A 4,497-nucleotide genomic window follows, 5' to 3' on the forward strand; every position below is an offset into this window, starting at 1 on the left:
ACACGGCAGAAACCATGTTCTTTCCAGTGCAGCGTATCAGGGGGCACGACCGGTTCCACCCTGGTGACGTTAACCTTGACCACCGGGTCACGTTGGTGTCTCTCGGGCTCCCCCACCTTAGATTCATGTTTCCCCCCTTTATAGTTGACCAGATCTTTGTGGGGAGGTATTCTCGGATGACACCAATATTCCCCCCTCTCATCAAATCTCGAAGCACGACCATAGCAGCCACTGATGGCTCCAACTCGAATCAGCCGCCCCTGTAATGGTTGCCACGTGGAGATTTTCTAATCCCCCCAAACCTAGGTCGGTTGGCTTTCTGTGGTAAGGAAGTGCTCCCCTCTTCCCCGACTCATTTATTACTTTCTATTTGCTTGGATTCGTATTGTCAACGGGTCCCATTATTCAGTGGGTTTTAATCCGTTACTAGCATTATTTGTCCTGATGCTCACGTTGCCCCAGATTCGGCCTGTGGGAGGCCCTTCAAGTGGGCTGGCTCCTCTGCCCTTTGGACAGGTCCCCAGTTTGGGGGGTGGGGGGGGCAGCTTCCTTGCTTTCTGGCACAAGATATTCCGGCTTCTATTTTCCCTGTGCCAGCCCCGGAATCAGAACTTCTCCAAACAGCCCTGGCTCCTTTCAGCACTAGGTGAGATTTAGAAACCAAGGTCTGGGCATTCAGTGTGCTCACCACCGCTGGGTGCTGCTGCTTCTAGACCCTCAGGGCAGACGGAGCTAAGGAAATGCACGTGTGTCTGTGCATATACATACGTCTGTGAGGACACACACACACACACACACAAGTACGGACATCAACATATAACACATCTATGTTTCTACCTGGAAGGAAAGCTGTCTCTTTTACATACATTCATATACACATACATTTATATACAGTCAATTCTCATTATTCGGGGTTATTATGTTCTATAAGGTCGCAGCAAACACTGAATTAGCAAATACCGACCTATCGTTCTGGAGATATGCAGGATTCATTCCTGGCAGCCACTGGCCGCAGCCTTCATTTCTATCAACCCGTCCGTACATAACCCGGTCTTATGTGTGTTTCTGTTCAAGCTCGTCTGGTTTAATACGCAACGTTGGTTCGTTAACGCTGAACTCACGGCCAACAAGCCGTAATTCACACCCGCGCAAAGCTTGTCTAAAACACGTATTTTTTTTCCATCAGGCACATCCCAGTCTTGCACCCAGGGACACTGGACAGCACTTTGGCTCGCCGTTTGGGGGCCGTTTTCAACAGCGAGATCATCCACAGAAATGCAAAAAACGTGGCACTAAATAGACCCCCCCCCCAAAGGACGTGGATTTACAGCCTGAGCTGAAGCAACAAGGCAGAGATCACCTTGTGTGACCTTCAGCCAGAAATGGTGCACATCAAGCCGTTCAGATCGTTCACCGCTCGGCACACGTCCACAAATGACCACAAAAGCGCCAGGAGCATTGATTTGGGGGTACAAATAATTCTAGTGAGCGGGGAAAATTGCAAACATGGAATCTGCAAATAAAGAAGATTGACTCTACTCACAACAAAATAAAAACCTACCAAATAGATGAGGAGGGCCATCAGATACGACCTTAGCCTTATCTGCATTGCATTACTGTTTTTCTTTCTGCAAGGAGAATGTCTTTCATCTATTTCTCATCTATTTACGACTTCATTTTTTCTTTTGTGAGGAAGATTGGCCCTGAGCTAACATCTGCACCCAGTCTTCCTCTATTTTTTGTATGTGGGACGCCGCCACAGCATGGCTTGGTGAGCAGTGTGTAGGTCCATACCTGGGATCCAAACCCACAAACCCTGGGCCGCCGAAGTGGAGCATGTGAACTTAACCACTGTGCCACTAGGCCAGCCCCACGACTTTATATTTCAAAAAGCAGAGGGGCACTGGGCTGTGTCTGGGTATCTGAAACCTTAAGGGATACTGGAAGTTCCCCTTCTCCTCTCCGGATGGGCTGCCCCTCTGTGCGCCGGGAGATGTCCCCTTCCTTGCTCCCCCCGCTGGTGTTCTTTCAGGGGCCACACTGTGGATGTGCCGTAGCAGCTTGGTCTGCCTAGATGTGGACCATTGGGTGAGAGAGAAATAAACTTCTATCTGCTTTAAGTTGCTGTTGTCTTGGACTTTCTAGCAACAGCAAAACTCATCCCCAAAGATGGAATTCACCAAGAATCACACCCGTTAACCAAGGCTGACAGGATGCTTTGATCAAAACCCTTAACATGTGTGGAGGGCTTCTGGGCATCATTTGTCATCTCAATGAGCCTTCGCAGCCACCCTCTGAGATGGGGGTCCTTTTTTTACAGATAACCCCTCCCCCCCCGAGACTTTGAAGGGTGAACTCACATAGCTAGTCGGGATTTGAACCCAGGACTGATTTCAAGCGTCTGAGCTTCTCCGCAAAGAACAAAATATTCGCATCTGGCCAAAAATCAGGACACGGGTGCTGAAGTGATTTATTGTCAGAACTTGTTAGAAGGGTTTCCAAGTGGCTTCCAGGAAGGTGAGTAGGTTTGGGGGCCCAGTTCTTCAGACCGGTGAGTGCTTTCCCTTCTGATGTCTCCGTGAGCCCTCTGGGGAGAGAAATATCCCGTTGGAACCCACAAGGTCAGATCTTCTAAAACAGACAGTTCTTCCTAGAGCTCCCCATGAACGCCCCAGATGGTGACTTGACGGTGCCTAGGAATTCAGAGATCTATGATGATCCTATCGCTTTGAGAGGCTTGGTAGGTCCAAACAGGGGCACTCCTTCCACAGGTGAATAATCAAGAGATTGACCCACAGGGACTCTGACTTCTGAAAAACAGGACAGAAAATCCCTTCCCAGAGCTATAAATCACGTCTCATTATGGGGTCTTCCAGATGGAGGCGTGTGAGCACATGGGGGTCCTTGAAATGTGCGTGTTCGTCCCCACAGTTACCATAAGATGAAAATATTCCTCAGTGAATGGATCCACTTGTAAACTAGAAAAAAAATGGAATCCATCCCCAGTGAACTTTAGAGCAGGGCTGCCCAGGAGAAATGACCCAACCATGGAATTTAACGTTTTCTAGTAGCCACAAAAAAAGGAGCTGGTGAAATTGACTTAAATAATATATTTTATATAATCTGATATGTCCAAAATATTATCAGTTCAACGTGCAATCAGTATTTCAAAATATTAATGGGATATTTTATATTCTCTATTTCGGACCCAGCCTTTGAGACCCAGTGAGCGTCTTACGCTGTCAGCATATCTCAATTTGGACAAGGCACACAGTGACCGGTGGCTGCCATATTGGACAGCACAGGTATAGAGGGTCCATTGCCCACCCCCGCATCAACGCCGGCTCATCTCCTACCCAACTGCAAAGTGAAATCGGAAATCTTGCAAAAGATGCGGAATGATGAATGTGACGTGTTCGCCTGCGGGGCTCGCCCACAAGACGCTGACAAATGAAGGCGTGCACGAGTTCAACCAGTTAACAGCGAAGAAAAGAAAATAGATGTGGTGGTGGTGGGGGCTGAATTATGTCCACCTCCCCCCCCAAAAAAATTCCTATGTTGAAGTCGTAGCCCCCAGGACCTCAGAATGTGACTCTATTTGGAGATGGGGTCTTTACAGAGGTGATTAAGTTAAAATGAGGTCGTTAGAGTGGGCTTTATTCCAGGATGACTGGTGTCCTTATAAAAAGGGGAAATTCGGACGCAGAGACACACGGAGAAGATACCCGTCCACCAAACCTACCTAGCCGACACCTTGATCTCAGACTTGCAGCCTCCAGAACCAGGACAAAATTACCCCCTGGTGTTTAAGCCCCTCAGTCTGTGGTACTTTGTTCCAGGAGCCCTAGTAAATGCATGCGGTGGAATGGCTGGGGGCGTCAGGAGAGAAGGATCTGACCTTGAAAGGGTTACAGGTGGCCCTTGGGACAACTGAAGATGTGTTCTACTCTGCCTGCACCACGCATCTCGATGGGTTCCCAACACCCTGTCAGTGACTCCTGGTGTCATGTGGGCTCCCTATGGACAAGACTTGGGGGAAAGGAGAGGAAAAGGGGTGAGTAGGAGGCATTTCTCCCTGGGTTCCTGGCAGGCAGAACTTCCCCACCAGTTTCCAACAGAAGGCCTTGCCCAAAGAAGCCACAATGCAGCCTTTGGGCGCTTAATGACAAATCCTGGTCCTGGATGGGAACACGGCTCTGCTCCCTCTCTGAGACGAGAAGAAAAGGCAGGAAGAACAGCCAGCAACGTTGGCGGCCAGCCGCGAAGGAGTCTGCATGCCCTGCCTGACCCCGGAGACAGAGCGTGAGCCGAGGCGGGCCACCCACCAGCATCCACAGCCACAGAATGCATGTGTGTGCGTGCGCACGGCCCCTGCGGTTCTGCTCACGGGCCCGCCCCCCACACAGGGGAGACCACGCCTGCGGGACCTGTTCCAGGCACAGCCCAGCAAAGCCGGTCTCACCGTCGGGACAGCCAAGAGCCGCTCCGCCAAAGAAG

The sequence above is a fragment of the Equus quagga genome, chromosome 14, assembly GCF_021613505.1.
Source record: "Equus quagga isolate Etosha38 chromosome 14, UCLA_HA_Equagga_1.0, whole genome shotgun sequence".
NCBI classification, from domain to species: Eukaryota; Metazoa; Chordata; class Mammalia; order Perissodactyla; family Equidae; genus Equus; species Equus quagga.